Source organism: Alosa sapidissima, chromosome 1 (genome assembly GCF_018492685.1).
Source record: "Alosa sapidissima isolate fAloSap1 chromosome 1, fAloSap1.pri, whole genome shotgun sequence".
Taxonomy (NCBI): Eukaryota; Metazoa; Chordata; class Actinopteri; order Clupeiformes; family Clupeidae; genus Alosa; species Alosa sapidissima.
In genome coordinates this window covers 39,733,749-39,761,248 of record NC_055957.1, presented here as the reverse complement: position 1 = coordinate 39,761,248, position 27,500 = coordinate 39,733,749, and the positions used below count along the sequence as shown (strand labels likewise).

General features: G+C 46.1%; 1 long non-coding RNA gene across 1 annotated transcript in view; it reads left to right on the top strand.

Annotated features, from left to right (window-relative positions):
- LOC121723107 overlaps window positions 1-27,500 on the top strand; it is a 30,559-nt gene that overhangs the window by 563 nt on the left and 2,496 nt on the right. Inside the window, exons 2-3 of the long non-coding RNA XR_006034896.1 lie at window positions 5,710-5,885; window positions 13,236-13,402. This is a non-coding gene — a long non-coding RNA (uncharacterized LOC121723107). The remainder of the gene's footprint in view (window positions 1-5,709; window positions 5,886-13,235; window positions 13,403-27,500) is intronic.

The following is a 27,500-nucleotide window of genomic DNA, read 5'->3' as shown; positions in this document are numbered from 1 at the left end:
CTGGTCCTCCGCAGGCAGGGCAGAGCAGCAGAGATTGAGCATGGGATGGCCGAGCTCACCCTCTGCTCCGCTGTGGCCTTTTCATAAACACGGCACCAGTACCTGTCACGAGAGCCCATCATTTTCCCCTGTGGCTTCCACTGTTTATACAGCACAATTCTTACATTTATTCAAACATTTGCTTTTCAATAAACATACAGGACCACGCCGCGACCTGAGGGGATTTATTTATAATTTGTCACCTGATAGTTATGAGCTCTTTTTTTTCTCCCCTCCTTGCTTCCCCCCACTCACTGGCGTCTCCCCCCTCAAACTTCTTCCCATGAAAATTAAACAAGTTTAAATGTCTGGGCCCTCGTTTCCTCCCCAATCTTATGCTCATGTCCTTGAGGAGGCCTGCACAGGCAGTGAATGGGAGAATTCTGCCAAATGTGGGATTGCACCCAAACCAAAATTAGACCACGGGGGAAAAAAAAAACTCTCATGGCTAAACTGAACTAGGAAGTAAAAGTACTTATCTGTGTTTAACATGTATTGAGTTTAATCTATCGGACACGTAAACATCCCATTGATAAAAAGTACTCTGCAGGCAGATTAGAAAATAATTAAAGGGGGAAGAGTTTTTGAGTGGAATGTAAACTTTGTGAGGATCTCTATTTCTGTTTATTTTGAAACAGCTGTAAAGTGAGAGCTCTCATGCCAAGTGTAAGCAGCTGTTTGTCACTACTGTTTCAGTGAAGAGCCACTAGAAATGGAAAATCCTCCTTGGCTCCCTCTTTTTCTTTCCTCTTTTCCACATAACTGAATGCCCCCATCATAAAAATGAAGGGAGTGGAGGTGCACTAGAGGGGTTTGTGTGTATGTTACAGGGGGTGGCGTGAGGTTCCATGACTGACATGGAACCAGCCTGCGATTCCTGCCCATATAAGACTTTTCTCATCTCTTTGACTTGAGTCACACGCACACAACTGCCTTGAGAGTTCTGTCTGATCCACACGTTCACTGAGTTGCTTTCATATCTTCCTCTCCCTCTCCTTCTCTCTCTCTCTCTCTCTCCCTTTGTCTGTCTCCCTCTCTCTCTCTCTCTCTCTCACACTGAAGTAACACTAACTCCACTCTAAACAGAGCTGCGATCGCAGCCAAAGAGCTCTGGAGGGATTTGTAAGCTTTGCGTCTGGCTCGCACCGAGGCCGAGTTTTGTGGCCGAGCCGTGATTTAAGATCCTTCCGCGCTCTCCAGTCATTTAAGTAGGAGATCCTCATCCCGAATGATTCCAAGAAATCAATCCAGAAATAATCTGGCAAAATCACTGTGCACCCATGCGCTGCTTCAAGCTATTATACAAATGCAGGGCTCTATTGGGGCTTTTCACAGTCAGTCCCAGGGAACAAGGTGAGAAATAAATCAAGAACTGTGGAGAGAAAAAAAGGAAAAAAAGGAGGAGGGGAAAAAGGCAGGAGAACATGTAGCTGCTCTTGTCTGGCATGCCCGTACGTTATGAGTTCAGTAAGCCGAGTAAATCTCCTCAATCTGATGGAATCTAACTTCTGTCGTGTGAAAGTGTCGCAGGAAGCGGTGGGCTCCGAGGGGAAGTCAGCGGTGTCTGTCGGCAGCGTGCCACATGGAAAAACCTGACCGCCTCTGTTTACATGCTTGCAGGCTGATTTATCAGTGTGTATGACACCCAGCGAACAGAGCATCTCTGCAGGCCTTTTTATTGTGACCTAAGGAATGTCTATTCTCCAAGGCACCAGGGATGAAGCTAGTCCTCTATCTTTCTTTCTTGAACTCTCTCTCTCTCTTTCTCTCTAAGTTAACTTAATTGGGACAGCTTTCTACAACTTGCTATTTCTTTGTAAGCAGGCATTCCTAGCCTAGCTAGCTTACCAGTTTACTCTGACGGGGTCATTTAGTGAAGGGGCAATTGGATGTTTAGTCTATGTCTCGCCCCCAAATCTTCTAAGATGTCCGAGCATGGCAGGCCTTGTTGGGTAGCCCCACTGTCAGTCACTGGCCCTTTCACATGCTTGGGATCTCTTGTGAGATAGACATCATGGCATTGCTATCTAGAACAAACACACCATTTCCCCCTCAGGAACAACAAGCCCCTCAAAGATAATCTGCCAATCATGCCTTCAAAACGGATTGATTTGGCTGTGTTAAGTGCCAGTCACAGTGATAAAATGTAGGTCATCAAAACAAATCAAAGTGTATGGTAGGTAAGCCTGGCCAAAGTGTTATGAACTGAACCTGATAATATACACATATATTTTACAGTGTAACAGGTTGCATGCACACACTGCTCTGAGAGGAAGACTTCTCAATTGTGAGTGTGGTGCAATACAGCCCTCCTTCGCATGACCTCAGTCATACTTATGATCTCTCACTTCTCTCTCACTCTCAAACTCCACTGAGAACTGTAGCATTCCTTCAGAAGCCCAGTCCACCCCTCCCTCTCCCTCTCTCCTCTCTCTCCCTCTCTCTCTCTCCCTCTCTCTCTTTCTCCCTCTCTCCTCTCTCTCCCTCTCTCTCTTTCTCTCTCTTTCCCTCTCTCTCTTTCCCTTTCATTGCCATCCTTACCTTGTGTGTCCTTTTAACCCATGATAACTTTAACACAGTGCTTTTAAATGCGAGTGTTGATGAAGACGGGTGGGGTTGGGGCGGGTGGGGCGGGGGTGGGTGGGTGTCCAGGCTGAGGTACAGCGCTGCTGTGCTGGGTGCACTATGGTTCAGGAAGGTCAGCGCTGGGCTAGTACACATGAACTCATCCCTAGTTCCCAGACTCTGCAAGGGACTGGGGGCTCTCTCTCTCTCTCTTGCTCTCTCTCTCTCTCTCTCTCTCTCTATTTTGTTTCTCTCTCTCTCTGCCTCTCTCACTTCTCACTCACTCTCTTCTCTTTCTCCCTCTAAGCGGTGAACCCTCTGTGGGGTTGGGTCGCAGTGGAGCCAGGCTGCTGGTCATCGATCAGCCCTTATCAGCCCTTTCCTGACAGTTCAGAAGCGCAGCTGGGGGGCCAAGCCATTCACTGAGGGCCCCTGCAGTGGGATGGATGGAGAAAGAGAGAGACAGACACAGAGAGAGAGAGACAGAGAGAGAGAGAGAGAGACAGAGAGAAAGAGAGAGAGAGGCATCAGGATGAGTTTGAGGTCTCTATACTGTCTACTGGGACGTGACTAGGCCGTCTGTTATTAGTGTTCCTGGCAGCCTGATAAGGCTAACAGAGAGGGAGAGAGGGAAAGAGGGGAAGGGGGAGATGGAGAGAGAGAGGGAGAGAAAGAGAAAGATAGAGAGGCTGATAATATGCTGTGGTGGTGTACACTGGTAAATTGGTGGAAGTGACATCACCTGATCATACGAATACATAAAATTAGGAAAGACATCAGAGGGGACCAATATGTTTTCAGTCTGGCCCATATAGGAGAGAGTTAGGCTGTGTATATACTGTGTACAGAGTGTGTAAATTATTACGTTGATGATGTATAGATAATGCTTCTGGGCATCTGAGGGGTTTTCCGGCTAGCCGTAGCCCCTAGCGTTAGAGATGTCCTTTCCCTGGTGGTCCTCCCCATCACTCCTGAAATGTACAGTCTCCACACAAATCCAATTACGTGTCTGACCTCTGCCTGCTACACTGCCACCATGGCTAATTGGTCGGGCAGTCCACAAAGGGCCATCTCAGACTTCCAGTTCGGCGGCCTTCAGGGAGGAGAATGTGCGATTTGTTTAAGCTGGAGGCTACGTTCTGGAGACTTGTGTGGGGACGGGTGGTTTGAGGCTGAGGGAGAGGTTGTGTGGCTGTGGGGCTGGGGTGGGTGGGAGAGAGAGAGAGAGAGAAGGAAGGGAAGAGGTGGGGAGAGGGAGAGGGAGAGGGAGAGGGAGACGAGTCTATGTGGTGGCTCCACAACGCTGATTGCTTCGCAGTGGAATCCACGTAGAGATAGGGGCTTGCAGTGTGGATTGATAGAGACGCACTTATCATCGGCTCGGTCGGAGATGGCCTCAGGGGTGATAGCCGCCGTCCTCCCCCAGGGAGACTCGCACGTCTGTGGGGTGGTGTGGGGCAAAGGGGGTGACCCCTGCTCACCCCTGGAACTCTTAGCTGGTGCCACACCGCACGCTCAAACAACCATAGACCTTGACCAGGTCATACATACTACATAGTCTGACACGCCATCGGTGACCCTGTGCTCAGCGTTTTCCGTCTCTCAGTCTGAGGCACTGTCCGTTCTCTATTTCAAGCCTCTTTCTTTCTGTCTTTCTTCCCTTCTTTCTTTTATTTGTATTCTCTCTGTGGGTCTCCATGTGGACATGTATTCAGAGGGAACAGTCTGTTCTATTGAGGTTAGACTGGCACAGGCCAATGTTTGATGGTTGAGCTGTGAGTCTCAATTGCTTCCGTTGCTCTCTGTCTCTCTCTCTGTCTCTCTCTCTGTCTCTCTCTCTCTCTTTCTCTCCCTCTCTCTTTGACTCTTTTTCTCAATTCAGTTCAAAAGATTTTTTGGCAAATTTGGCAAATGGACCTCTAGAACTTTCTGCAACAAGTATTTCAAGTTTGTTGCACAATCAGTGCAAAAAAAAAACCTTAAAAAAAAGCAAAGAAATAGAAAAAAAGGCCCTTCTTTCTCTTTTGCTTTGCGCTTATGACTGGCAGGGTGAACTTGTGGCAGACAGTTAGCATGTTGTTGTCAATGACTCACCAGGACAACATGGCCATTGTTAGGGAAAGCACATAGACTAAATTCAAGACACGGTCATTCAATTGGATATGCTGCTCGTAGTGGGACGGCTGAATGGGAGAATTGGTACTTCTGAATGACAAGGAAGATGTAAATCGAGACAATAGAAATTTGTCCCTTCTTTTGAGGAGACATTGAGCTCAGTCGCGTAGTAAGAAGTCCCCAAGTGCCTGCCTATCAGTCACTGTCACCATTAGTCCACTGAGACACTTTTTAGCCCCTGGCATCGTGTAACTCCTCACTGGTGTTTTGACACGTTCCCCACGCCGCGCCCCTGACACACACGCATCTCGAGACGTCTCTCACGCCGCTGGGCGTGCCCCGGCTCACCCCCCTGCCGTTGTCTCTCGCGGTCCCCTGAGCGCAGACTGCACTCCGCAGACCGCTGCAGACAGACGGACACTCATTCTGACGGCTGCACGCCTCTGCCCTCCTGGTGTACCTGGTGTAAAACGAAATCTGACCTCCATAGAGTAGTTGGGGGGAAGATCATTGTGGATAGACAATCCTATTGCCCGCCACATGTTTTTCCTTCACCGTAGGAAGCACGGTAGAGCCCAGTATGTTTATTGCATGAGTTTAAGCCTGCGGCTTTATGTTGACGTCTACCCACCATGAATCAGGGAGAGATACTGCGCATGTAAATGCCGACTTGTAAAAGATATACGGCACCATAGCAAAAGTACTGAGGACCAGTTGCAGTGCACTGTTGACGTGTCTAGTGAAATAGATTAGTTTAACTGCCAGTGTAAGTGTGTGTGTGTGTGTGTGTGTGTGTGTGTGTGTGTGTGTGTCTGTGTGTGTGTGTGCACGTGCATGCTTTTATGTGTATATAATGCCTTCACAAGGAGATAGGCTGTGGTTCCCACACTTCCCTGGACATCAGGTCTCTCTCTCACCCTTCCTCTCTCTCTCTCTCTCTCTCTGTCTCTCTCTCTTTCTGTCTAACCTTTCTCGCTCCCTTTCTTCTAGACGCCTTGGAGCAAAACACAGCAGAGACGAAGCCAGCAGTGGAGCCAGGATGATAAGGCTGTTCACATCTGTCACTCACACTACCGAGGGCAGGTCAGCCAGCACAGACCATTCCAGCCTGTGGTTGCCCACCTCCATGTCCAGACTCACTCTACTCTCCGCAGTCCCTCCCTCATGTAGGTGCCTATTTGTTTTGGATCAGTTACCGTAGTAGTTTATCAGACTGCCATATGGTATGCTATCAGCTTTTTTATGGCCACATTAGTCTCAAGAGATCCGGCTAAGTCATTATAGACAAGGTATTTGTCTCTCTCTCTCTCTCTCTCTCTCTCTCTCTCTCTCTCTGTGTATGTGTGTGTATGCTGTATGGCTGGTTTGTTTTGGTGAAATTAGAGAGTGACTGTTCCCTTCACTTTCTCCGCTCAGCTGTTGGTAGTGTGCAGCTTCGTAGAAGGATGGGGGCTGCTCATCACTCCCTCTCCTCGTCTCTCCTTCTCTCCGTGCCGTCCGCCTGTCTCCCTCACTCTTTCCCCTGACGCATCTGTGTCTTTGATTATCTCCTGGCTGAGCCCAGGCATCAGATAACAAAGGGGGAAAATGATTAGTAAAAGAACAGAAAGCTTAGGGAGGCATTATGGTCTTAGCGGTCAGTCGTCCAGCAGTAGACTCAAAGGAGGAGAGGCAGCCACTTTACCCATGAGGCTAAAAGGCAACAAATCCCCCGAGCCCAGCCCTCATACGCAAGACACAAATGAGAGCCATATCCCAGATCATGGGGTATTTACACACAAGTCTGTTTGTAATACACGTTAAGTACCCTTCCATCCCAGCACTCCTCTCCTCTGACCAAGAAAAAAAGATCACTCGCTCTTTGGCTTTTGTTCTCTTGTTCTCTCTCTTTTTTTCCAAACTCAGTAGACAGAGGTCACAGATAGGGCTGATAATGACTTAGCATTTTTTGAGGTAAGACACTGACGCCCTCTTTACAAGTTTGCACGACAGCAGGGGATATTTGAATGACAGGACTCCACACACAGGATGCGCCTTTTGTCTCCTCCTCCTGTAAACCGCTTCCATCATTTGCCACACAATTGATGGCTCAGTCAGCCGAAGCTTCCAAGGAGACTTTGTGCACATCCCAGGTGCTGAACAAAAAGAGTCAAGTTTTTTAGGAAAAAAGTTTGCACGATCAGGACACCCACTCTCAACCTTGAGATTTTTAGGGATAGAACATGTTAAACAACACCGCAGAGGAGGAGACACAGACAACCTGCTTCTAAAAAGAGAGGCCTTCTGGATCCACCACCTGGGAACTTTGGCCCCAAGGAGGCTCAATGAAGATTTGGACATTAGACCCTTCCTCTAATATGGACTGTGACCAATATTTGCATTATTGTACTATTATACACATTTTGAGTACTGAATTTTACATGATGAACTCTATTTATTGTAGATTTATTGTATCTTTAGACATCTGCTTGTGTTATTGTACAAAGTTTAAGGTTCTATCTAATGTTTTTATTTGGCTTTAGTCACGCCACAAGCTTGCATGCTGTACCTGCAAGGGTTAATGAATCACTGAGTTGACTCCACCCCTCTAGACAGGTGATTTAGATCATGTACCAAGCCTGTGTTTGCTAGTGAATCTGAAGAAGACCGCAAGGTCGAAACGTCATGTGCCAAATGAGAAAATAAACTCAGTCAGCCGAAGCAACATACAAACTGTACGTACACGTCGAAATATGCATGTGATTAGTCACTGAAACAAACATGCCTAATCATTTCCTGTGGACTAGCTAAATATAAGGGCATGTCCTGAATGCGGCTGAGTGGAGTGGGGGCCTCCCTGGCAGACAACGCAGCTCGCTGCCACTGTCATGGCCGAGCTTTGGGGTGAAAAGAGAGAGAGCCAGCAGTATGAAAACCAAACTAATAGCTTAAAGCTGTTGATACTTTGACTTCAGAGCCAGGCTACACACATTCTTTAGAGTTGGCTGGTGGGAGCCCCCGTTTTTTTTTTTGTTGCCATTAGGGGAAATTACACCCTCGCAATCGCCAGCTCTGCCATCTTCCCTCTATGTCACGCAAAGACGCCCACAAAAATCTCTCAGGACAAGAACATATTTTGGCAGCAATTACGCCCCAGAGAAAATAGCCCTGCTGCTGTCCTGTGATGTGCTGGGGTGTGTGTGGCAGACTGTGTGTGGGGTACACCTGTAAGCGGTTACCACTGCCTCCGTTCACAGTCTTCAACATTATGTCCGAGTGTCAAAGAAAACATTTTTTGTGTTAAAGTATGATATTAGTCCCTTTTGATGCTCTGTACTCGTGTAATTGTGGGAAGAATGAACTGAAGTTGCAATGTGGTGCAGGTTTATTTTTTCCATATGAAGTGGTTATGTGCAATCTGCCCTCTCATATACTGTATCTGTGGTTGTTTGCACCATTGAGAAATCTGATTCTGTCTAAATATCTACTCTCTTAAAAGCAAGAGGAAGAGTGTAAAAAGCAACCCAGCTAGTAGAGGAACAGCTAGTTAAACATTTCAGTTTTCAGGTCTTTTGTCTACTTGGCCATCCTATCAAAATAAAATACGCTCACACAATTAGCAAGGTTCCTTCCAAATGAGATATATCAATAAGCAACTCCACATAAAACTTTGGGGCTTGCCAAGAATGAAGGCACTCCCAGGAAATGAGAAAGTTAGAGGAAGAGAGACAGAGAGGTTAAAATATAAGCTCCCATCTTGCACCATTACATGCTCAGAAACATCTGTGACATGACAGTTCTCCCTGAAGACAAATTTCAGCAAAAATGTGCTGTGGCCAGTGATCTGCTCTTAAAAAGTGTCCAACCTCTTCTTCCTACAGTGACCTTTAAAAATGACATTATAACACCAACTTAAGCTCATATTCTCCCACTGGCTGCCTCTCTCTCTCTCTTGCTCCCTCCATCCCTCCCTCTCTCTCTCTCTTGCTCCCTCCATCCCTCCCTCTCATCTCCCTTTTACTCTCACCCCACATGCACATGCACAAAGATGTAGATGAAGTATCTTACAACCCTGTTATAGTTCATACACATGCACAAAGATGTAGATGAAGTATCTTAAAACCCTGTTATAGTTCATACACATGCACAGAGATGTAGATGAAGTATCTTACAACCCTGTTATAGTTCTTACATTTGAAATTGTAACAGGCTGAGTTATATCTGTTGAAGATGTTCTTGGTTTTTAGTTTGGTCAATAAAAGAAAGAATGGAATATGGACATGGGAAGTTGTTACCATCCAGTTTGCTAGCTTACCCACACACACACACACATATATATATGTGTGTGTATATATATATATATATATATATATATATATATATATATATATATATATATATATATATATATATATATATACCCTTGGAAAAAAATCTATGAGTAAGATTATTCTCTCTGGCCAGGGAGGGACTGTGGGGAGTGTTTCTGCAGGCCTCTTATTCGGTGACATCATCAACGGCAATGGTCATATCTCCGCTCTGACCTCACATCCTGTTCTGCTCCCTCAGTGAAAGCTAGAGCTTTGCAGTCTCGTGAAATGTCTCTCTCAGGAGAGATTGAGTCAGTAGAGCTCTCATTCTCCGCCTGTTCTCCTAACACCTGGTATCACACTCTGATGGACACTGTGGGGCGTTCGGGGGATTAGGAGGAACGACTCACAGCACTTTCACACTGAATGGATTATTTTATTACAGTTAAAAAAAAAACAGTCAACTCACTCATTTATAGTCTACCACTATTTTTATATACACTCTCTGCTTGACTGCCTGTCTGTCTGGCTACAACTGAACAACTGTATTTGTACAAGCCCCAGGTAATGTTGATGATTCACAGGAACAGAAACATTTCTAACATTTGATAATGTTTTTTTTTTGTCTTCAATCTGACACTGATAGACGAACTAAATATTAATGAGCCTTAAGTCATCATATGTGATTTATTTTATCTAGACTATTGAGTTTGGCATGTCACTTATTGATGAGCATTACTGCTATGGCGTGCACATGAAAGAGCTACCCCCCCTTTCTCTGATTTCATTACCAAGCATATGACTGTAAGTCACCACTGACTGACTCCATTTGAGATCGAGTTACTGACAGACTGGTTGTGATCTACCCTGCCGTGTGTGAGTGTGTGTGTGTGTGTGTGTGTGTGTGTGAGTGTGTGTGTGTGTGTGTGTGTGTGTGTGTGTGTGTGTGTGTAGGTGTGTGTGTGTGTGTGTGTGTGTGTGTTGTGTTTGTGTGTGTGTGTGTGTGTGTGTGTGTGTGTGTGTGTGTGTGTGTGTGTGTGTGTGTGTGTGAGGCTGAGTACGACTAGCCCAAGCAGCAGCAGCGATGATTTAGGAGTGCGTTTTCCTGTTTCCAGTGCCTCTGTGCTTTTCCTGCGGAAATGTAATTGCAGGAGGTGAGGTGAGTGTGGCCTGGCTCTCCCCACAGCCCGCCCTAAAACGGGGCCAATAAAGCCACTTTTTATGGAGCGTCACCCGAGCCGGCCCCTTCATCTCCCAATTGGAGGAGACACTGCCACATTCATTTCATTCGTCCGTCTGAGCCATCGCTCTAGCTGGCGAGCCACCCGGGTACACAGACTTTAGTGCCCATCGGTTGGGGCCCATGGAGTGGCCGCAATTTTATTGATCAGACGTCCAACAGACGTCCAAAAAATCTGTTTGTCTGTCTAAAAGGGCTCGTGGTCAGATGTCCAGATTCAGAACCTGCTTTGCACATTGTGCAGATTATATGGTCCTGGACCGACCTGCGCAATATAGACATGATCTGCGTGTCTAGTGGATGTCTTTACTGGGAGGGATATCCCAGAATTCCCATCTTAAAGAAACACAGTTTGAGATTGCTCTGTGATCTGTATACTATATGTAGTAACATATTTTAATGTGATTATGATTTTACCAACCTCCCTAAAAAATAGTACATAGAGCATTGCATGAGGGCCCAAGTGTACAAGAAGGTTATCAGCTCCTTATCTGGAATTGATTTTTTCCATGGCAGCCAGAATATTACTAATGTTTGAGGTGTCTGCTAGTGTTAGATATTAGGTATCCAACTATGACAAAGCAAAACAAATTAAATTGGCCACTGCTATGACTTAATATTGTGTTTGAAAGATCACAATGTTATTGGTGGCCTGGATAAAAAACAGAGATATTTTAAAACAGAGATATTCATTGTGTATGTTAGATAAACAAGCTTGTTAAAATGAAATGTAATGCTGACAGCTTGTAGGGGGTTGGGAGTTGTTTATATAATTGAGTCACTGAGTGAACACATGACATGTTTAGAGAATGCATCCATGTTTTTGGTGCCCTCTAACATCCGTTGCGTTGCCTTTATGTCACCCAAGAGAGAAAATATGAGTTTCATGACATAGTTGTGGTTAGCTGAACACAAGTTAGCTTGTGATCAACATACCTCTCAGTTTCTCTCTCTTTTCCTCTTCTCCCCACATACTGCAGTTTTTTAATTGCTTCCAGTCCTTGGGAAAAAGGCGATTTTTTGAGCAAATTATATGGGTGCATTCCACCTCGTATATATGTCAGGCATTTCATCAGCAGAGCACTTTCAAGGGAGAGGTGGTAAGCAGCCTTGACATCAGCTGCAGCTCAGCTCAAAGCACAATCCATTCATTTTAAGCCCCTTGGAGATCTCGTACATGCTGGGACGATCACTTAAGAAGAAAGAGAAGAGGAACAAGAAGAAGAAGAAGAAGAGAAAGAAAGAAAAAAGAAAAAAAGAAACACCCTGCCTTTTAATCAGACGAGGTGCCTGGACTGACCTCTGGGTGTGTGAAGATAATGTGTGTGTCTGGACTCCACGTACGGGGCAGAGGACTGTGTGTGGGTTTCCAGCGATGACGCGGACGGGTTATTGGATATGGAGGGGAGTTCAAGGTTCGAGCTGCAGACCTGTTGAGTTGTAGTGATGATTTATCCAACATGGGCCCAGGCTTCAGGGTGTCGTGGGGGTGTGCATTTCCAAGGGAATCATACAGTGTGAGGAGGAAAGCAGGTTTATTGGTTGATGAAACATCATCGAACCAGCTGTTTCCGAAGCTTCAGTACTAACCCCCCCCCCCCCAATCCACACACCCACCCCCCCGCCTTCCACCAAATGCCATGACTCCCATCCACTGAAGCAGCTTCTTATCTAAAGTATCATTCTAATAGTGAGTGTTTTAACAGGCTATCCATTCTGTACACCTCCTAGTCCACACTCTGATGCCAAACCAGGCTTTAATCATATCCTTCAGTCTTGACATTATGTGGGAGTTGCAAACATGACTCATGTTGACTGATGTTCATGTCCAGTAAGTGGAAAATGCTTGTCGATTTCATCTGAGTATTGGCGGTGTGAAGCTAGGTGTTTTCTGTCTTTGAGCAGCCCCTAGATTACATTTACGTTCCCCTTTTTTCTTGACAGTAGGCTGAGCTTCCCGTATTAGTCAGTGCGTGCACACGCAAACCAGTGATTTCACTCTGGGAGAAAATAAACCACAACAGATAAGGTTGTCCACCGAGGGAAGAGGATTACACTCACTCCATTCTCCCAAAGCCAAAGCACTACTTTTAGCTTGAGCAGTTTGAAGGTGCTATCACAGAACAAATACGTCTGCAACAACAGATAACACACTGATAGTTTGAGGCCCTTCACTTTTTCCACTTGTAAACACGCGTACGTCATTTCAGAAGAAAGCAATCGGTTTTATCGTAGAAGGAGGGGGAAAGAGCCCTAGCTTTGCCTATAGCATTGTTTAGGGAAGCGCTCACTTCTCCCGCCTTTTGTTCTGCAGGGACAGAGACTCTGTGTCACCATGGTTTGCTCTCCCAAGGTTCTCCAAACAGAGCGGGACTTGCCACAGAATGTGTCCCTGGAGGGCTGTGAGTCACGTTTTGCCAAGTACAGTCGGATGTTGGACCAGAGCGCTAGCTGGGAAATTGGGTCCTTGTTTAGCTTATCATGAGCGGTTTTCTGTGTTTCTAATACAATAATTGTGAGGACCGCTTCCTCCAATTTTGTATCTATTGTATGTTCGATTGATCTCATTTTATTTAATCCCCTGTAGTCGTGGTACATACTGAAAATGATGTGAAGACAGGAGAGAATACGAAGAAGAAAATTCTACATATGGATTCCATGCATTCACTCACTTAACTTTTTTGAGTTTTGCTGAACTGCCACCTGGTCCGCAGGTGTTTGACATAGCCGTCTCTCTCTCTCTCTCTCTCTCTCTCTCTCTCTGTCTCTCTCTGTGTGTGTGGTAGAGACAAGGTATTTCTGCTGATATTTCTTGTTGATGTGTTGATGTTAGTTTCTCTTTGAAACCTTTTTTTTTCAGTGTGGGGTGCGTGTGTGTGTGTGTGTGTGTGTGTGTGTGTGTGTTTGTGCGTGTGTGTATGTGTACCTGTAATGATGTTTTTGTCCTAGTTGCCTTTGTCCTCAGCCCCCTCTTTTGTTTGCCTCAGTGAAAGTGCTGCTGGTCATGGGGCTACTTAATGGGGTTAAAATGGCAGCTGCTGCCCCCTCTCCCACCCACCCCCTCAGGCAAGAACATGGATTATGCCCACCCCACCCACTCCACACCCCTGGAGCCTCGTCCCCTGCTCCACCGAGGGAGTCAGACAACAACCAGGTGAGCCTAAGCAACAGGTGCCTCAGCCGTCTGCCTTTAATGCTATCTCCCCCTGACCTGTGACACCTTGGCTCTCTGGCTACGCTATCTATCTATCTAGCTCCTCAGGGACTAATGTTACATGACACATGTTCTTGTCTCTTCTTCTTCTCTCTTCTCTATTTCTCTCCCTCACTCTTTCTCTCTCTCTCTCTCTCATTGTCTTGTTTGAAAGGGAGCTTTTGTAGTTGTCATAGCCTTATCTTTCATTGTTTGCTGGCGACTGACTGCTGGAGTTTGATGTGATTATGGGTAATGAAGTTTCGAGCTTGGCTGGTTCACATTGACTGTGCTGAATAAGGGCGCACCGAAGCAAGTCCTGAAGGCACTCCATCTCTCTCTCTCTCTCTTTCTTTCTTTCTTTCTTTCTTTCTTTCTGTCTTACTCCTCCTCCTGTGGTCTTGGCATTTCTCACAGCCCCAAGGGTTGAGTGAGGGTCACTAAGTGAATTAACTTATCTTGTTGGTTTGTTTATCTTAAACCAGATTATAGTGAAAACACACACTTGCACATAGTTCTAAGTACTTGTTCATCTTAATAACAGTGGACACGTGACCAGGGACCAAGCATAGGCTGCAGCTTATTGATCCATAGCATATTTCTTGAATTTCTTGAATAGATAATCAATAAAGTATCTATCTATCTATCTATCTATCTATCTATCTATCTATCTATCTATCTATCTATCTAATAATCTCTTATTACAAGTACATTAGAAATATTTAGGGGCAGCCGTAGCCCACTGGTTAGCACTCTGGACTTGTAACCGGAGGGTTGCCGGTTCGAGCCCCGACCAGTGGGCCGCGGCTGAAGTGCCCTTGAGCAAGGCACCTAATCCCTCACTGCTCCCCGAGCGCCGCCGTTAAAGCAGACAGCTTTAGCACTGCGCCGGGATTAGTGTGTGCTTCACCTCACTGTGTGTTCACTGTGTGCTGTTTGTGTTTCACTAATTCACCGATTGGGTTAAATGCAGAGACCAAATTTCCCTCACGGGATCAAAAAAGTATATATACTTATACTTATTTATTTTTGGAAAACCCACACATTCCACAGCCATTGATCCTTAATAATTTATCATTTAATTTATATTTATTAAGTTCTCTTGTCTCTGTCTTTATGAATCAGCCCAGAGGCCCTGAGGTGGCACTGGTTTGAACTTCTCCAGGAGGAGGAGAGGGTTCTGGGCACTGGTTTGGACTTCTCCAGGAGGGAGAGAGGGTTCTGGGCACTGGTTTGGACTTCTCCAGGAGGAGAGAGGCTTCTGGTGAGACAGGAGCCACCTGAACACAGTCAGGATCAGGAACTCACAACAAGGCCCAGGGTGAATAAACATTCCCTCTCTGATGGGAAAGGATTGTTCCTGTGGGATTCACTCCTTCTCTGCGTTGGTCTGTGCTGTGGAGACGGCACTTCTTTTCCACACTGGCCACTCAAATTTTCGTTGGCCCGGGGGTGGGCAATCATATTTAACATTCCTCATTTGGTGAATAATGGACCAAAGTGCAGCCAAAAAGTGAAGGAATAAGAGAAAAAGAACAAGAGCGAGAGAGAGAGAGAGAGAGTTAGAGAGTTTTCATTTTAGATGAGTGTGAGACAAGGCTTTTAGTGGGAATAAACACTTTTGAAAACAGCTGGCAGGGAATCAGAGGAACCCTGACTGAAATTGATTAGTGTTCAGGGAACGCACTCTGTAACTGTACGGCCATTTTTATTGGATGTTCAAGAAACAAGCTGATCTCACTAATGGGTCTGCATGGTTTCTTCTTCAGGGACTCTAAAAGCGGATACCCAGAGCCATTAATATGATGCTGCACTTGGAGTTTAGACTTGCCTCCACTTAAATGAGATCTCAAAAAGTCGAGCATCTAATCACTGAGGAATCCTTCTGAAAAAAAGGGAGTAACTTAATGGCAGTGTTTGCCTTTTTATGGTGTGTTTTTACTGTTCACTGTGCTTGTGTGAGTATATATATATGTGTGTGTGTGTGTGTGTGTGTGTGTGTGTGTGTGTGTGTGTGTACTTGGTCTATGCATCTATTTGTATTTGCATGTACTGAGATGCTGAGTGTCTACTTTTTTCTGAGTGTGTGTGTGTGTGTGTGCACATGTGTGTGTGTATGGTCATGTTGTTCTGTTTTAGCCTTGTTGGAGACCAGTGTGTTTTGAAAATAGCCCCTGTGCTATTTATAACTATCTGAAGGTCCAAAAGCCTTGGAGCACCTTAAAATAGAGGCCTGTCAGTGGAGTAATTATTCCCCACAGGAGGGATCGTTTGACAAGGCACAAGGCAGGGGCCAAAGGTCGCGCCCTGTCTGCCTCCCTGTTTGCCAACATCATAGCCAGCATGGCCACACCACAGCACTCTTTCTCTCTCTCTCTTGCTCTTTCTCTCTCCTCTCTCTCTTTCTCCCTCTCTCTCTCTCGCTCTTTTTTGGTCTTTGATTGTCTCCACCCCTCTAATGCTCTCTCCCTCCTCTCTTGCTCAACAATTAGCACTGCACGTGACAACAAACAGAAACGGCCAGCACAAACAAACAAATAAAAAAGCCTTCCAACCCACTATGCCCAAGTAGCGATTACAATCCCATTCAGCCCAGCCCAGACCCATACTTTAGTCATTTGGGAGCACGTCCCAGTGGTTCCAGACTCTGGCCTCCTCTGTTTAAGCAGCAGTGATAGTCTGTGTCTCTCCTCCATTTCTGCGGGTGACTGATTGCTAATTATGATAAAGCACTTCTTGCCGCAAGCAAATTGAGCCGCAAGAGAGGCTCCTTCTGCCCTCTGCGGTGATTGATCGTTTGTCTCGCCGGCCACATCTTTAAACGATGTGTGTATTTTTAAAACTCCCAGCAGGCTCTGCTCTGGGGCCTGATGGATAGGGAGAAGGGGGGGGGGGGGGGGGGGGGGTTTGCGCGCGAGCGACTTGCAGGGTCCGGTCGCCACCAATCATGGGCGCAGAGTGGCGGAAAGGCGCTGTGCATGCATCAGCGCTGATGCTCGCTCACTCGGGGACTTTGATGGAGAGCTGAAGTGAGGAAGTGCCCGTTTATTTGACTTGGTGAATTTCAGGCTGATTGTGTCTCATTAAGACATGCTGCTAGAGAGGCCTTGTCGTTAATGATGAAGAGAGCTGCGATCTTTTTTACAGAGAAATCGCCGAAAAGTTGTCTTCATGAATACTTATGTGTCAGGTTTTCAAGCTCTTTCAGCCACAAATGTTACTGGACCTTCTGACCATCACTGTCACTACCTGCGGCTCGTTTCTAATTGAGCTGCCCTTTGAGAGAATATGTTACCCAGGGTGCCTCTGCAGGTTACTGACATTTGACCTCCTAAGGCCTTGGAGCAGGTAGTGCATGTCACGGAAGCGTGGTGCCTGTTCTAGTCTGTGTGTGTGTGTGTGTATGAAAGAAAGAGAGAGAGAGAGAAAGAGAGAGAATATGTTTGTGTGGGTTAGAGAGATGGAATTTACCTTTGTCTTTGTATTTGTAAGACTGGGCAAGCAAAAAGGTTTTGATGCAGCAGTTTTTTCTGCTATTGCAGTCTGACAAATACATTTCTACAGTGACATCCTAGACCCCTGAACAAGTCTGTGCAGATACAGATCCTGTCTTCTGATCAAAGCGGAGGTATTATGGATCATTAACAGCTCTTACTATTCAGTTGACAGATGTATTACAAGTCAGCTATTTACAAGTCAGTCAAGTGCTTGTTTGTTGGAAGTAACATGAGGTTAGTTTAACTGTCACTCTCTTGATGCGATCATGTACAATGTGAATGTGCAGTGTCTTCTTGTGCAGTCTGTCAGTTATGACTTACAAAGCCCACTTGACATGGGTTAAACGTCACTGCCGGAGGAAGTTTGTGCTTGGTTGACAGGCCATTGACTCCATCAGAGTGGCGGCGCGCAACACTGCGGCACACATGCGCTGCAAAGCAAACACGACCTCCAACAAAAAAAGTGAACGGCTCAATAAACGGCAACAAGCAGAAAACAGTTGACAACAGGCCTCCTAATTAGGGACCCTGTTAACCGTTCCGCTGCGTTAGCGCCCTGGACAAGACACATCACCCTCAGATTAGCTTGAATAGCTAGCATTCCTCTGGGCCAGTTTATGGGCGGCCGGTTTCACTGGACATCAGTTGCGGGCCCATAAAGGGTTCTCGGCCAGAGTGTTGCTATGAATTTATTATATGGGCCATGAAGAGTAAATTGGCTGTGCCACAGAGGTCAGGCCTCCTGGAGCAGATAAGGTCACTCTGGTCCAGCCGACCGAGGGCACCGGCTCCACCCTGGCCAGCTCAGCCCTGCCTGGTGCAGCTTTGAAGTGATTTAGGGTTTGCGAGGAGAGTCCTGTGCAGCGCAGCGTCATTGATCTCAGGAGCGTATCGTCAGGCCAGAGCTCTGCCCGGCTTTGTTGTCTATTAATGGACCCCAAACACCACCCCAATAACCCCCCCCCCCCCCACACACACACACACACACACTAGGCATACTTTATCTCCAGACAAGCAGTGGACGAACGACGCGCTCTAGATACCAGTGGAGCAGTGAACATCTGGTCTGTCCCCCCTAACCTCTCTTTCCTTTTCTCTCTCTCTCCTTTCCTCTCTCTCTCTCTCTCTCTCTCTTCCTCTCTAAAGTGTTCTAGTGGGATGAAATAGTGGGTGAGAAAAAGAGACACTTTTCTTTCATGGTTGAAGGGAGGAATGTGTGCAGTCAGGCCTCGACCCAATAAAGATGCCACAGCACCCGGGCCCTATTAGCGAGGCTATGTGCTGCTCTCATAACCTCGGGGGTATCCTGACGTGCTGACAGAATCCGTGTTGACCTCCATGCATGAGTAGTTGTGGGCACGCATGAATGTCTTTGGGGTCATTTCAACCACCCTCCTTGATTTGACCTCTCAGCTCATGATGACAAGGCAACATGCAGTCATGGAGGAAGCTGGCTGGTAAGGGGCTTGGACACACACACATTCACATACACACACATGCATACTCTCTCACGCACACACACACACACACACACACACACACACACACACACACACAACCACACACACACGCACGCACATACACACACACAGACACACACACCACACACACCTCATGTAGCTCGATTTAAAAGTATGTGGGATAAAAGCCTCTCCTGTCAGACAGGGCACCCAGCAGCAGTAGTGCTTTGAAGGTTAACTAGCAGAAGAGTTATAGCTCCCAAATGTTACACAGTTTATTTGGTTTCAATGCAACAGGAAGCAGCTGCCATCTACTGTAAGTGTCCAGCTGAGGCCGTGTTATTAGAACAGGGAATGGATTGGTGCAGGAGAAATCCCACGTCGCTCTCTTTCTCTCTCTTTCTTTCTCTCTCCCTCTCTCTCTCTCTCACTATGCATGGTCAAAATTGTGAGCTCTCTTTCTAAATCCTCATGTCATCGTTGTCATCTCTCAACTCCCGCAAAAACATTTATTCAATTAAATGTAAAACATTGAGAGCACGCATCTGTCACAACCACTTCTGCTAAACGGAGGTGTTGCAAAATCCTTAGAGTAATGTGAGTTTGATCAAGAGTTACCTTCCTCACCCCCTTCCTGAAAAGTTTGACGTTGTTAGGCCAAGCAGGCAACGATTTGCAATCATTGTTATGCCTGAACGCATTAGACCTGCTATTTTACAACACAGTCATCAGGTAATTATTTCTTCATAAAATAATTGAATTATGAAGTCACTTACAATACAAAAGCCTGTCTAATTCCCCCTGAACTCGGAAATGCTTTAGTCCGTAATGACTTCGTCAGTTTGTCATGGCAATTGGAACAGGTCGCTATTAATAAAATTGGTTATAATTGTGGGAAAACACAAACTTGGTCTGACCAGATGATCACTGACGCGGTGTCCGTAGAGACATTTCTAAGGGAGATGAAGGTTGACATGGAAATGACACAAGCACTTAGTTTGTGTTTTCCTTCCATGAGAGAGAGAGAGAGAAAGAGATGTCAGAGAGAAAGAAAGAGAAAGAGAGAGAGATATGGGAGAGCCTGTGTGTGGCTGTCGCTGTTGTCACTGGCTGTGGACTTTGAGCTGGATTACTTAGTCTTTTTATATTCTTCAAAGTGAAAACAAATGTGTGTTTATATACTTGTTGTTTATATCACTGATGAAACGTTTCGATCAGAGGTTACCCTTTCATGGTCATTCTCAGTTTTCCACTCACTCTGTTTTCCACTCATTGGCTCATATTTACTGTCATGTTTCTCTCCCTCTTACATGCTCTCTCTCTCTCTCTCCCTCTCTCCTCTTTCCCTCTCTCTCTCTCTCTCTCTTTCCATCTTTCTTTTTCCACCGTAGAGGTGGCATTTGGCTCATAGGGCAATCCCTCAGAGTGGTGGCGCTTCAGCTGTAGCAGTAGGGGTATTAGCTTTAAGTGTGAAGTCAATTTCTTGTCTCAAACTGATCTCTCCCAGATTATCTGGCCCACTTACCCACCAGCAGCTAACGTCCTCCTGCTCCGAGGACCCTGCCTTCACAGAACTATCTATGAGCTCTGTGAACATCCACTAGATGAAGAATGAATGACTCTAAAACATGAGCCTCTGTGTGTCTGGGTCATATCATGTGGAATGTCTGCTATTCTATTCTATTATTGTTTACTATTATGTGTTTAGCTCCTCCTTTGTGCTTTCTGATTGATGCACTGTAAACAACCTGCTAAATATATGAGAGGAATTCTTGGGTTCTGTCTCAGTGGTTATGTAGCACGGTGGTTCTTAAACTGGGGGTCAGGACCCTCAGGGGGGTTGGCAAGAATATGGGAGGGGTCGCGAAATGATTTGCAGTCTGAATTAACAAAAAAAATCTAAAAGAAACATGTTTAATAAAAACTGGGATATTCACTAGACCTAGAAGTATGCTAATGCTCCTCTGAAAGTGAATATTCTGTTTACGCAAAATCAAATATCTACCTACCCTCTTACAATGATGATCTCAAACATGCTGTACATGAGTTAAGTGACTACTACTATGCAGCCTTGTTTTGCCACAGGAGCATCAGTTATACATTGGATGAGTAGTTATCCATTGGAAAATAATAAATCAGATTGCCAAAGGCTGCCATTGGCATTAATGCCTTTGGTGTTAACATAGCCTTGCTCTAAGAGAAGACATTTTCTGCCTCCCCCACCAATGCCTATCTCGCAACATTTTTCAAAATGAAACTATTATAGTAAAGTACATATATATATTTTGACTGTTGGAGAGAAGGGGGTCGCTAGACTTGGCCAAAGATTTTTCAGGGGTCGCCAGACAAAAAGTTTAAGAACCACTGATGTAACATAGTGTTTTGGGTTCTGTCTCGGTGGATATGTAGCATCGTGTTTTGGGTTCTGTCTCGGTGGATATGTAGCATAATGTTTTGGGTTCTGTCTCGGTGGATATGTAGCATAGTGTTTTGGGTTCTGTTTTGGGTTCTGTCTCGGTGGATATGTAGCATAGTGTTTTGGGTTCTGTTTTGGGTTCTGTCTCGGTGGATATGTAGCATAGTGTTTTGGGTTCTGTCTCAGTGGATATGTACCATAGTGTTTTGGGTTCTGTTTTGGGTTCTGTCTCGGTGGATATATAGCATAGTGTTTTGGGTTCTGTCTCGGTGGATATGTAGCATAGTGTTTTGGGTTCTGGTTTGGGTTCTGTCTCGGTGCATATGTAGCATAGTGTTTTGGCTTCTGTCTCGGTGGATATGTAGCATAGTGTTTTGTCACCAAGGCTGCGTTTGTATCATTTTTGCCCTTTTGAGTTCAAGTTCCTCAGAGATTCTACAGCTGTTCTATGGAGGACAGAAATGTCTGATTGTTTTTTGTCCCGCCATAACTCAAAGAGGAAGATCAAGGCTCACAATGTTTTTTAAGCTTCTCAAAATTGAGTCTGATTTATAAGGCTAGGGGAAAATTGTCAGTTTTAGCAATTTCCACAAAGGATGATGTTATGGGACCGGAATGATGGACTCCAAAAGCCCTCTGGAAAACAAGTTGGCGTTTGAGGGCCTTGACAATGGAGCACTGTATCGCCATTCCACTTATTGGCCCAGATTGATCGGTAGTGCATTAGATCACAGAGATTTCCTTCCCCCCTACACACTGCTGCAGAACTGACCTTATGTCGGGCCCGGCGTGGAAACTAGCCTCTGAGAGCCTCCGTGCTCGGAGCTTGTGAGGGTCTGGATTCTCCATTATCTATTGGCCGCCACCGGCTTGCAAACTCACGCTGTGATGAGATCGAATGGCTATCTGAACATGTCTCACGTGCCTTGTGCTGTGCTGCTGCTGCTGTGTGTTATTTCCCACACTCCCTGGGGACGTTCACCAAATGTCCACTGATATAAATAAACAAGACACAATAAACAACACACAACAAATAAACAATACACAACAATAGACACAGCCTGTTTTGTAGGGTGTCCACTATCTCAGTGAAAAGGTTTGAAAGCATGACCCTTTCTGTCTCTCTCGGCTGGTGTTTGCCGGGTTTTGACTGGTCTGTGTTCCTGCACGGCGGTCTGTGACTCCGGCGGTCAGTAATGAGGGTCCAGGCTGGGCTGAAATGGAAAGGATTAAACGTGAGGAGGTAATTAGGCCTAAAGAGGAGATAATTTCCCTCGGCCAAGGCTCCTGTTGTTTTTAGTCCTTCTGGAAAATGTGGATTTTCCGATGATGGCCATTTGAAGGTGTCAGAGTGGAGCCAGCCTGAATTAAAGGGAGGCACTACACAGTCTAAACAAGCAATCTTCCCCATTATCTGCAGTCTGACAGGATAATAAAGCACCGCAGCGTCGCTGCTCACGTGACCACGCCAACTGCGACAAACGACCGGCATCTATCATTTAGAGCCCGTCTGAGTGTGTGTGTGTGTGTGTTTGTCTGTGTGTGTGTGTGTGTGTGTGTGTGTGTGTGTTTGTGCCATGTATAAATTATATATGTTTGTTTTCATATATTGTTTTTATGTCCGTTGTTGTGCATTGCACTGACATATGAAACTATGAAACCATGAAATGTGAGAATTTGATTTAGTTCTAAATATGCTGATATCTCATCAAGTTCAAAGAGCATTTCAGTCGCAAATAGTTTGATTCCACTATGCTTTATATAACATATAGAAATAAATATGTCTTATATTTAAATTCATTTTCTACATGCAGTCCCTTCTTAAAGATCAAAAGTCACCCGGCTTGGCCTTGACATAAACCATATCAAATATAGCTGGTGCAGCATAACCATGCGCCAGTCTGCAAGAGCGCCATAAAAGTTCAAGAGGTTATAAAGGTAAATGATTTCATCTGCTAGGGCCGGCACTTTGGCAGACGACGTGAGCCAATGGTGTCGCGCCGAGCCCGTCCACTCACCCTCAGAGGTGGAAGCGGCTAGTTAGAGCACCGAGTCTCCTGAGACGCCTGTACAGACCCCCCTTCCAAACACCCCCTACCCCCCCCCCCCCCCCAACCCCTACACCCACCCCCAGCACCAGCACTACCCTCCTCCACCTCCTCCTCCTCTCCCTTGCCCCAGGCTTTTAAGTGGAACCTTCTGCCGCGAGCCTTGGGTCTGTGTGCAGGGCAGCTGGTGTTCGTCATGCATGACCAGGGACATTCCTGTTAGTGTAGTGTAACCTTCCCTGCACTAACGCAGATAACGCTGGCACCTAGCTGGGCCCTAATCTGCTGGCTCTGCTGCAGGCCTGCGCAGGGCCGAAGGCCACAGGGGTTAAACAATTCCACCCCGCCGCTGGCCACCGGCGTCAGGGGACTCACACCGGCCCTCTGCCGGACCGCCAGCGCCAGTGACCTCACCACGGCGGCTGGAAAAAAAAAAAAAGGAAAGGGGGAAAAAAAGAGAGAGAGAAAGAGAGAGAGAGAAAGGGGGAAGGAGGAGAGGAGGAGAGGCCGAAAAGAAAACGAGTCTAGGAGATTATTTATTGCTTATCTTCCGAGATCCCCCAAACTAAAACTCCCACTGAAGAGCAACAACGGGTGCCCCACTATGTGCCTCTCCGTTTACTTGACTCTTGTAGCCCAGCTTGTAATTCATGAGTGCTTTCCACGCACGCTGTCTCGCTCCCTGCACATCCATCACCACCGTCGAGCCTAATTGGTTTCTCTCATGATTAAAAATGATTGCGCTCTCCCCGTATGCATTATGCTTCGACATACACTCTCAATACATTACACTTAGACACACGTCATACATTCATCTCCAGACTATTTACATTCCCCATGACCCGGATCGCCATTATCTTTCTCCCAGGCTCCAGGTTGTAGTCTGTCTCACTGACGGATTTATTTGACAAGCACAAAAATAAATATCATAAGTTATTCATCATTCATTTTTTGCTAAAGGTATGCGATTTACTTTACTGCAACAGTCTGTACTCGCACACTCCAACACGTGCACTCACAACCATTTTCAGTTTAAAAAAAGACTTTCTCATCCTCACTCTCTCTCTCTCACTCTCTCTCTCTCTTTTTTTAAATCTCTATAGGCGTCGCGGTCCAGCCTTTGTTCTCCCAGCTTTATGGGTGACACTATCTAAGTGAAAAGTCCCCTCAGCGTATCACGCTGACATCCAGGCCAAGCGTAATGGGGCTGGCATTAACCCTGCGAGGGTGCGGGGGTTGCCCGGCTGCAGGACGGTGCTCGGTGCAGACTCCCAGGGCCCACATGTGTAGACCAGATGCCCGGCCGCGGAGGTGGGCGTGAGCCTCACGGGCGCTGACAATAACGCCAGGACAGCGGGTGTCAGCCCGAGAGAGAGGCCTACACCTCATCACCTGGACGCCTAATTGATTTCCGAATGAGGTCCCGGCGTTTTTTGGGCCCAGTCATCTTTGAAGAGGACTGTAAAAATGTCTGGGAAGATGAGGGTATATGCCAGGCTGTTATTCCACCAGCGCTCAATCTTTTTCTCTTAATCCCTCTCACTCTATCTATCTGTGTGTCTGTCCATCTATCTATCTGTCTGTCACTTTGCTTGCCTCCCTCCATCCTTCTCTCTCTTCCCTAACATTTTCCCGCTTTCTGGTTTATTTTTGGTTCAAAGCTGGCACACCTGCCTACTCTTGGCATCGAATAACAATCTTCCCCTCCTCCGAGCTCCACCTTTTTCCCCATTCCAGCCTCCCCTCCCCTCCCTCCACCCCACCGCCTGTGTGATGTAAAGTACAAGAAAAGAAAAGGAGAAAAGTAAATCGAAACCATATTCTCATCCACCCCCTCACCCCCACCCCCACATCACAACTAGCCCTGGCCTCTCCTCTCCTCTCCAGCAGTCTCTTTCCCTCTGTCCATACGGCACCATGAAGCTGGACACTAGGAAGGCAAAATGCCATGTACCCACCCCAAAATGAAAAAAAAAAAAAAAACAATCAGACAGAGATGGATAAATCATTGGTGTGAGTAGTGTGTTGGGGGGTTGGAGTTATTGGAGGGAAGGGGGGTGAAGCTGGAGGCTCAGCGGCCAGGCCGATTCATCTTATTCTGAATAGGGCTGCACGTCTGCCAGCAAATGAAAGCCAGGGCCCTGTGTGTCTGACGGCTCAATCGGCCGCTCGCCCCACTCGGCGCACAGCGTCCCCACAGGCTCGGGCTGGAGCAGGATGTCTCTATCACCATGATGAGGAAATCAGACCAGCTGATGGGAGAAGCCTTTCAAAGGGGCTGCAGCGTAGGCCAGTGTACATCTACTCAAAGACTCCAACAAACCAAACCAAACAAGACAGAACAAAAACAAAACAACCCTCAAAATTAAGTGTGGACATATTTCTTGCACTTTGGGGTTGGTTTATTGCAAAAAAAGAAAGAAAGAACAAAAGAAAGAAAGAAAGAAAAAGGGAAAGAAAAACAAAGAAAAGAAACTCAGTAGCTGTCTGCAGTTTTTTCTTTGTAACGCTTGAGAGGCAGTGCTGGGTTTGCACCATGCTGGGTAAGGCAGGAAAATGGGCACGGGGGCTTTGTATCCATGCCATTGTTGAAACCCATCTGACCCTGGCAGTCCGATTGGCAAAGTGCCTCTCTCCATATTAACGCTCCTGCCAGAGTAAATATTTCCCTGGTAACTAGGCCTGCTGATCACAGAATTATTTCCATATTTATATTGTCCTCAAAACATTTGTTGGCCCCTATTTTTGAATGGAGGGGAGAACAATGTGCTCTTCCATCAGCAGGCCCTCATGTGTGAAAGCGTTTACATATATGGATTTTATGTTCCATCTAGATTCCATTTCATACAAATAAAGCACAATTGAAAGTTAAGTGCAATTTGAATGAGGCTTTACACTGTAAAACTTATATTGAGCTGTAAAATCAAACTACTTAATTTAAACTGAAATCAGAGGATATTTCATTTATAGTTGCCCAGTGTTTATACCAGTAATTACTGTAATTTCACAGGCAGACAGAGATTACATCAGCAATGAAAAAAAAAGCAATTAACTCAAGAAATGCAGTTAAGACTGGAAAAAATTAATCCTCCACTCGATCATCATTGTCTGAGCCTGTCACAACTGAAAAAAATGCCAGTTAAAGCACCTTGTATTTCTCCTCACAATATTTAGCCTTCCATCTCTCAGACAAAGCTCATCTCCCCACTCCGTGATACAAAGAGAGAAAATCCCTGAAGGACGTTAGCATACCACCAGCACAACCCCGTCCATACAAGCCCACTCATTCACCGCTAAACCACCAAACACCCACATCCACTGGCATGAGAGGGAGATCAAGCAGTAATTGCTCTCTTTTCAATTGGCCTCTTAACATTTGTTTAAATGCTTGTGACTACCAAATATTTTAATTCCCCAAACATGGCAAAGTGGTTAAAAAGTGCTTTCGCTTGTGAATGGAAGAGCTCTTTATTGCACCGTCTTATCCCATGCCATCTTCTCTGCGTATCTCCCCAGTCTGGGCTTCCTCTGCCCAGACCAGCCAATGGCTCCCACTTATCTGCCCACTACTGACCCAGTCATCACCTTTAAAGGGCAGCCTTGTGACCCATGACCTCACGCCACCCAGGCCTGTCTGTCTCAAAAGGTAGGAAGTCAGCCATGTTGTCTGTTTTGGACTTGGGGTTGGGGTGGAGGGGGGTGGGGGGGCTGGGAATTCACATGACCAACAGCCTGAAACGTTTCAATGCTTTTGTGATTGTCATGAAGTCAATGTATTCGTTACTGAAGGCTCTGGAAAAATATAGTTGTACATAAACCAGGGTATTATCTGAGATGTAATTGGTAAAAACAATGTTATTTTATTAATTCAATGACTCACAGACAGGCTCACGCAACATCGAATAGAGAAAAACTAAGTAACGCATGGCACTGTATCTGTTTTACATTATCAGGAATCAGACCCTATTCCACGGGATAACCACGTTATCAACCCGACTAACCCTGTCCTCTTCCAAGAACAACCATGTACATGGGCATCAATTATCTATCCCAAAATCCAGTTAACCCCTCTTTCATACGGCCGCACCAAAAGCCGACGGCTACACAGACTCGCGCTGGGGATGCAGCTAAGTGGATTAACACTGAGGCCTGCTCAGGATCTGGTGTGTGTCACAACCAGCCTGGGTCTGGCCGAACACACACACACACTCGCGACCCAGTCCATGGTGGCTGCAAGTGTGTGTGTGTGTGCCTACTGTGTGTTAGTGAGCGAGTGACTGTATTTGCAAGCTTGTTCAAAAAGACTTTAAGTTTACAATTGCATAAATGTCTGAGTTTATGTGTGTGTGTGTGTGTGTGTGTGTGTGTGTGTGAGAGAGTGTTTGAGTAAGGATAAGCATGTGCATGTGAGTGTGTTTTTGGGTGTGTTTGCACAAATGTGTGCATGCTTGTATTAGTCTGTATATGACTTACAAGTGTGTCCGTATGCATGTACTGTGTGCATGGCTTTGAACATACACATCATGCTAGTCTCATTGTGAAGGGAGGCGGGGGGTGGCAGTTTTTGGCCGAGAAATCGGGTTAGGGTGACAGCGGAGAAAAGTGGGGCGACTTTGTGATTTAATTACACCGGGGGCA